Here is an 8,221-nt window from a genome sequence, read left to right as displayed (position 1 = left end):
GGTGTTTCCGTGCGCTGAGTTGGAACTATTCCCTCTAATGGAATAGTTCCAAGCGTAAATTAGTATCTGTATTCACCTAGTTGTGCTTGCGGGGGTTGAGCTCTGCTCTTTCGACCCGCCTCTCAACTGTCAATCAACTGATTACAGGTGAGAGACATCTGTACTCACCGATTTGAGCTTGCGGGGGTTGAGCTTTGGGCTCTATCATATCTACATTACAAACTGTGCATGGAGTCAGCCTCCACCACATCACTGCCTGTCTGAGCTCTGACAGACAGAGCTCTGTCTGTCACTTGCGCTACAGAGATTAACAATAATCCTCAAACCGGGGGAGACCTTGTTCTTGGTCGTATGTGAAGAGTTGATGGCAGTCGCTGAGTCAATTTAGCCAGTCCAGTAATGCAATCTGTAGCAGCAGTGACAGACCTGGTTCATATTCATATTCTCAGTTGGGGGCGGGAGTGGTGACTTTCATCTTCCAGGAGCAGACATCTCGAGCAGGCTCATATGTTTGCTCACTAGCCTAGAGCAGATACTTGAACTGATCGGTGGAGTGACGCTCTTACGTCTTGCAGCGTCGGCGTTCGATCCCCAAATGGTACCGGTGATGGAATGCCTTTTCTTCACTTCACTTCGCCTTGAGGATTCTTCACACACATACACACACCAACACACACACACACACACACACACACACACACACACACACACACACACACACACACACACACACACACACACACACACACCAAAGGACCAAAGAGCCAAACCTCAACCCCCGCAAGCACAAATAGGTGAGTACAGATAGGCAAATAGGTGAGTACGCACACACACACATTATATATATATATATATATATATATATATATATATATATATATATATATAATATAATATAATAGCCACAAGAAGACCCAGCAGCACCACCCAGCCCCCAGGCCAAACTCTCCATCCCCTGAGAAAGGTAAGAAACTTGCCAGGAAGCCTCCAGCCTCTCCAGGTGCTCGGCGAGGCTCGTCATGTCCTGCCTACAAGGTGGGAGAAAACCCGGGAACCTTCACCCGTTAACAGTCATGAAGGAACTCACCAGTGAAGACAATGAAAGGTACATACAGGCATAGGGGGGGCCTGACGGCTGAGTGGACGGCGCTCGGGATTCTTAGTCCTAGGGGTCCGAGGATCCCCGGCGAAGGCGGAAATAAATGGGCAGAGTTTATTTCACCCTGGTGCTCCTGTTCACTTATATTCAGGGCTTACAGGTTTACGTACTGGCTGGTCAGTAAGCTATTGTGGTGGTCTCTATGCACCTCTAAGTCCACCTTTCCCCGCGAGCGTACACGAGGGGAACGTTTGCGGGTCCGCGTTCTATACCCGATGGTCTAAGACGCTGGGACGCCATTCCTTCCCTCCGTCCTACCACATCGTTATGCTCGTATCTCTTCCAAGTGGAATATATTCGTAATGACTTAGCGCTTTTTCCTGATAATGACCTTATCTTGCAAAATATACTAAGTTACTTGTGGTTTGATGATAGATAAAACAACAATTTATAGAATGATATATAATAGTGGATTGCAATACAGCTATTGGCTAACTATTGCAAGCACAAATCAAGTGACAGCACTGAATAAAACGCAATTGATTAATGCTCTTGTGTCAATTAAACAAACATGTTGATATTTAAAATGGTGCAGCGTAAATAAAACTTAATTTAAATTGTATTTAAATGTTGAACAGTGACATCGGCTTTTGTATATCTATTCAAATATATTTTTTTTCCTATCAGATAAAATGTGACTTTGTTTGGTAGATAATTTGAGAACCTTTTGTGACAGTTTGGATCTGGCCATTTTAGAGGTCTGGAGTTTGACTGAAGTACTTTGAGATCCAGTGCAGAGTATTTTCCTTGTGTCTTTCAATATCAAAGTCAAAATGAATGATATTTGCCATGACGTAGTTGAGGTGGTGTGGTAATGGGGCACCACCACCACCACCACCACCAGCTCCACCAGAACCACCACCAAATCCCACCTGCTCCAGCCACCAGCTCTACCACCTGCTCAAGCCACCAGCTCCAGTCACCAGCACCACCACCAGCACCTCTGGCGCCGCCACCACCACCACCACCACTGGCGCCGCCACCACCACCACCACCACCACCTCTGGCGCCGCCACCGCCACCAGCAGCGCCATCAGATGTTGGTAAACAGAGCGGCCGGCCGGGTCCCCACCACCCCAGGGAACAGGTTTTTGCAAGGTCGCCCTTAACACGCCACACAACGCCAGCATTTTGTCTCCTTTCCTCCTTCCCTCTCTGCCTTCCCATTCTCTCTCTTCCTCCCCTCTTCCCCTCATCCTTGCCTCTTCTTCTCATTATTACCTCTTCCTCTCTTCCTTGTCTCTCCCTTTCATCCTTGTCTCTTCTTTGGGTTATAATTTAACTCTTTAACGTTCGAATTCTTGGTCGAATCTGGCTTTTAAACTTGTGTATGGAGGTGGCTTCCTTAACTACCTCTTTCCGTGCATTCCACTTGCTGACCACCCACACAGGGTACGAGGATTTCCTTACATTTCTTCAACTCGTTTGCGTTTCCAGCGTCCATTTATGTCTTCTTGTTTTACTTTCTTTCAGTGTAAAGAGGCTTTCCTTGAACTTGTCTACTCCCCTCAGTATCTTGTATGTTGTAATCATTTCTACCCTTGTTTTCTCGCGGATTCCATGCCGGTGCTGCGTATTCCAGTGTTGATCTAACAAAAGCTGTGTAGATTGCTTTGAATCCTCATTTAGGTTTCTAAACAACGTTGTCATGTGTGACTGCGTCTCTATATGCTGGTGATGTTGCCATGTTTATGGGCCTTCGGTATCAGTGGCCCAATTATATCCACTCAAATTTTTATATTTCCAACGCTTAGGTATTTTATACGTCTCTATCATGTCCCCCATTCTCTCTCCTCGTTTCTAGCATCGTCAGTTTTACTTCCTTCAATCTCTCGTCAAATCCCATCCCTCGTAATCCTGGGACGAACCTTGTTGCAAACTTCTGAACCTTTTCCAGTTTCCTTATGTGTTTTTCAGGTGTGGGCTCCACAATGGAGCGGCATACTCTATAACTGGTCTCACGTAGGTGGTTTATAGCGATCATTATACCTTCTTATTTAGGTGCCTAGATGTTCTAAAGTTTGCTAAGTGACGCTGCTGATGGTATCCAGTTTAGATGAGCCTCCTGAGTTTGGTGCGGTGCTATATCCACTTCCAAGTTTTTTGTGTGTAGTCGTTATAGGAAGGAATAGTTTCCCGTCACTGTATATAGTAGTTTTGGACTATCTTGAGGTTATCTTGAGGTTATCTTGAGATGATTTCGGAGCATAGTGTCCACGCGGCCCGGTCCTCGACCAGGACTCCACTTCCAGGAAGCAGCCCGTGACAGCTGACTAACTCCCAGGGTACCTATTTATTGCTAGGTAACAGGGGCATCAGGGTGAAAGAAACTCTGCCCATCGTTTCTCGCCGGCGCCCGGGATCGAACCTGGGACCACAATATCACGCGTCCAGTGTTCTGTCCGCTCAGCCACTGACTCCCTCCTGTCACCTATTTCCTTTTCCATCACCTTACACTTGCTGATGTTGAACTCTAGTAGATATCGCTGGGACCAACTCTGCAGATTGTTTCGGTTATCGTGGAGTATTTTACACTCATCATCAGTCACAACTGATGAGTAGTGCATCTCATTACTCTTGCATCGTCCTCAAACACCCTGTCCATGGAGGACAGAAGAAAATGTATATATGCTGATTAGCATTGTAAATGTGTAGCCACGTCTGTGGTAGAAAAAAAATTGACATATAAGAGTCAATTCCTGTTCTTAGTTCGTTTACACAAATGAGAAATAGTATGGGTTCCAGCACCGGGAGCCGGTCGGCCGAGCGGACAGCACGCTGGACTGTGATCCTGTTGTTGAGCTTTGCTCTTTCGGCCCGCCTCTCAACTGTCATGAATCAACGATAATTTTTTTTCCACACGCACACCCCCCAGGAAGCAGCCCATAACAGCTGTCTAACTCCCAGGTACCTGTTTACTGCTAGGTAAAAGGGGCATCAGGGTGAAAGAAACTCTGCCCATTTGTTTTCTGCCATAGCCGGGGCTCGAATCGCGGTCCTCAGAATTACGAGTTCTGAGTGCTGTCCACTCAGCCACCAGGCGTCCAAAGGCGTGTGTGTGTGTAATTACCTAAGTGTAATTACAGGATGAGAGCTACGCTCGTGGTGTCCCGTCTACCCAGCACTCTTTGTCATATAACGCTTTGAAATTACTGAAGGTGTTGGCCTCCACCACCTTCTGTGTGTGTGTGTCTGTGTACTCACCTAATTGTACTCACCTAATTGTGCTTACGGGGGTTGAGCTCTGGCTCTTTGGTCCCGCCTCTCAACCGTCAATCAACAGGTGTACAGGTTCTTGAGCCTATTGGGCTCTATCATATCTACACTTAAACTGTGTATGGAGTCAGCCTCCACCACATCACTTCCTAATGCATTCCATTTGTCAACCACTCTGACACTAAAAAAATTCTTTCTAATATCTCTGTGGCTTATTTGGGCACTCAGTTTTCACCTGTGTCCCCTAGTGCGTGTGCGCCTTGTGTTAAATAGCCTTTCTTTATCTACCCTATCGATTCCCTTGAGAATCTTGAATGTGGTGATCATGTCCCCCGTAACTCTTTCTGTCTTCCAAATAAGTGAGGTTTAAGTCTCGTAGTCTCTCCTCGTAGCTCATACCTCTCAGCTCGGGTACTAGTCTGGTGGCAAACCTTTAAACCTTTTCCAGGTTAGTCTTATGCTTGACTAGATATGGACTCCATGCTGGAGCGGCATACTCCAGAATTGGTCTGACATATGTGGTATATAATGTTCTGAAAGATTCCTTACACAAGTTTCTAAATGCCGTTCTTATATTAGCCAACCTGGCATATGCTGCTGATGTTATCCTCTTGATATGAGCTTCAGGGGACAGGTCTGGCGTGATATCAACCCCCAGGTCTTTCTCTCTCTCTGACTCTTGAAGTATCTCATCTCCCAAATGATACCTTATGTGTGTGTGTGTACAGGAGACAGCATTTTTAACCCTTAATTGAGCATGAGTTACTCTTGGACTCTCAGCTATGCAAGAGTTCCACTGCGACCGTAGAACTGGTGCCGAAGCCCATCATTGGGTTCCCACCCTCTCACGGGGCGTGGATTTCCAAGGTTACGAACCCGTGTTTTAGTGTAGAGTCAGCAGAGTTATTAAATCCAAAATCTTCCACAGCTTCGTCTAGGATTTGTGTAATTACAGACAAGTAGTTGATTAAACTATTTGCCTTATAATATTGTCATAGTCAATTATTCCTTTCACACCTGATTAGCTATCTTGAGGTTATCTTGAGATGATTTCAGGGCTTTAGTGTCCCCGCGGCCCGGTCCTCGACCAGGCCTCCACCCCCAGGAAGCAGCCCGTGACAGCTGACTAACACCCAGGTACCTATTTTACTGCTAGGTAACAGGGGCATAGGGTGAAAGAAACTCTGCCCATTGTTTCTCGCCGGCGCCTGGGATCGAACCCGGGACCACAGGATCACAAGTCCAGTGTGCTGTCCGATCGGCCGACCGGCTCATAACTCATAAGCTAACTGTAGATTTATTTGAACTCGGGGTCTTGGTAATGAATCATAATTCCCGCTTATCGGGGCCAACATCTGATCTTTCTCAGGATGCAGCTCACAATAGCCGCCTGACTCCCGTGTGCCTATTTTTCTGCTAGATAAATAGGTGCGTCAGGTGAAAAGAAAGTTTGCCGAACCATTTCGGTCCTATCAGAGAACTGAACCCTCTGTTGCAAACCGAGAAATACGATTTGCTCTTCTCAGCATTGGCTAATCACCACAAGTCACCCTTGACCTTCTCGACTTGAGGAGCACTCATACACTCACTCATAAAGGTAACAACCCACCCAACCTCTTTGTATACCGACCCTTTACTAGCCAGGTATACTGCAGTCTACCCTCGGGAGACGTCGCGTACACACCGAGTCCCTCTGCTGGTTTTCTGTAGCGGCTTCCAGCAGCGCGGGAGAGGGACGGGGCCGGTGACGCCTCGCCGCTCTCCAGTACACCTCAGCACGACGCTCCGGATTAGAGGGGTCTGGCGGCCACTTTGGATTTGTTTTGCTCTTGCGAATTATGGGCGGGGAATATATACGTAAACACAGGAGTCATTATGGAGATCAGGTGACGGGCTCAATGCCCAAGACGCCGACTAGTTTACGACCGTCAGACGGGGCGGGAGTGGGCGGGACGCTTGCCCAACGTCGGCCAGCTCGTGTCTCCCGCCAGTGGGCATATGACGTTGATGGAACGTTTATTTAACGTTGATACTCCGTTGATTTGACGTTACTTGTCCCATCCCAAATCCTTATCCTGACCTCTTCCCAGTGCTATAATGTCGTAATGGCTTGGCGCTTCCCCCTGATAATTCACTTCCCTCCCCCCCCCCCTGTTACCTAGCAGTAAATAGGTACCTGGGAGTTAGACAGCTGCTACGGGCTGCTTCCTTGGGTGTGTGTAACAAAAAGGAGGTCTGGTCGAGGACCTGGCCACGGGGACGCTAAGCCCAGAAATCATCTCAAGATAACCTCAAGATAACCTTCCGCCAAGGAAGCCAACTACTGACCTTCCGTAGGATGCAATACGACGACAACTCCCGATTACCTATTTTACTACTAGGAGAACAGAGACATTAGGTGAAAGACAACGTGCACAACCGTTTCTGCCCCCCCCCCATTCACATCGAACACGCACCTCTAGGCTGTGAGTCGAAGACGTAGACCACTATGTATGTTGACCAAACCACACACTAGAAGGTGAAGGGACGACGACGTTTCGGTCCATCCTGGACCATTCTCAAGTCGATTTATTTCAGCCACGTTATTGTGACTCCTCGTCCACTATGTATTGAAATTGAAATAAGTTTATTGAGGTAAAATACACACAAAGGGATGAGGTAGCTCAAGCTATTCTCACCCCGTTCAGTACATCGTGTTAATACATACATAGACACACATCACAAACAATAAACATTTTAGCAAACATTCTGAGGGATAAACATACATTTCCTACTATGTATGGTGTCGCGTGGGTTGAGTCAGGTCCGGTGAGTGATCCGTGTCACAGGAGACGTAATCTATTCATCTTTAGAGTGACGTGTTGCTGCAGATAATCAAGATTAACACTGGACACTGGTTAACATTTAACTGCATTTGTCACTTAAACGCACTGGACTTTTAACTAATACCTAATATACTAATACCTACTTTTAAAGTTATCATACCTTAATTATTAAGATCCGTCTATTTCAGTACCTTCTGCCTTACCAGTTGACCTCGCATCACTGACCTTTGACCTATTTTGGTCGATAAAACCCTGGATGGGGAGTGAGAGAGGGAGGATAGGGAGAGAGGGGGCGTGTAGGAGGGTGAGGAGGGGATGGAGGTCGTGGGAGGAGGGAGGAGGTTGAGGTAAGTTCACATAGGTGTACTTACCTGTTTGTGCCTGTAGGATCGGGCTCTAGCTCTTCGACCACGCTTTTCTAGCCACCGGTTGTCTAATGCAATGACTCCTGACCTATTTCCTTATCATACCTACTTTTAAAGTTATAAATGGAACATAATCTACTCTATGCAGGCGATGAGTCACAATAACGTGGCTAAAATATGATGACCAGACCACACACTAGAATGTGAAGGGACGACGACGTTTCGGTCCGTCCTGGACCATTCTCAAGTCGATTGTGAAACGTCGTCGTCCCTTCACATTCTAGTGTGTGGTCTGGTCATCATAATCTACTCCAACCTACTCTCTTAGTTCATTCCATTTTCCCACTATTACGCTCAAAGAAAAATTTCGAAACAGTACTTACCTAACAGTGTCTACGGGGAAGTGAGGACTAGCTCTTCATGTCCCGCCTGCCAGCCTTGTTGTTCCTGTTGCGTCACATTTTCACTATTCTGATGTTCAAATTCTTCGTTGAATTTGGCCTTGAAGTTGTGGATAGAGGTGGCTTCCACAACTTCTTCTTCCATTTGTTAAGCACCCGTACAGGGGTACCAGTACTTCCTTACATTCCTTCGAAATGGAAATTGAAATTGAAATAAGTTTATTGATGTAAAATACACACAAAGGGATGAGGTAG

The sequence above is a fragment of the Procambarus clarkii genome, chromosome 86 (assembly GCF_040958095.1).
Source record: "Procambarus clarkii isolate CNS0578487 chromosome 86, FALCON_Pclarkii_2.0, whole genome shotgun sequence".
Lineage (NCBI taxonomy): Eukaryota > Metazoa > Arthropoda > Malacostraca > Decapoda > Cambaridae > Procambarus > Procambarus clarkii.
Note: the sequence above shows the minus strand (reverse complement) of the source record.